Here is a 371-nt window from a genome sequence, read left to right on the forward strand (position 1 = left end):
AACCCTGTCTGAAAATAAGCAACAAAAAGGGCTGGGGATGTGACTCAAAGCAACCCTGAGTTCAATCCCCAGCACCACACACACACACACACACACACACACACACACACACCAAAATGTCCTTTTGGCCAGGTGTGGTGGCGCACACCTGTAATCCCAGTGGCTCAGAAGGCTGAGGCAGGAGGATCACAAGTTCAAAGCCAGCCTCAGCAAAAGCGATGTGCTAAGCAACTCACTGAGACTCTGTCTCTAAATAAAATACAAAATAGGGCTGGGGATGTGATTCGGTGAACTCAGTGCCCCTGAGTTCAATCCTGGCTACCCACCACCCCCCCCCCAGAAAAAAAAAAAAAAAAAAAAAAATCAGAGCT

Source organism: Marmota marmota, unplaced genomic scaffold (genome assembly GCF_001458135.2).
Source record: "Marmota marmota marmota unplaced genomic scaffold, marMar, whole genome shotgun sequence".
Classification (NCBI taxonomy): domain Eukaryota; kingdom Metazoa; phylum Chordata; class Mammalia; order Rodentia; family Sciuridae; genus Marmota; species Marmota marmota.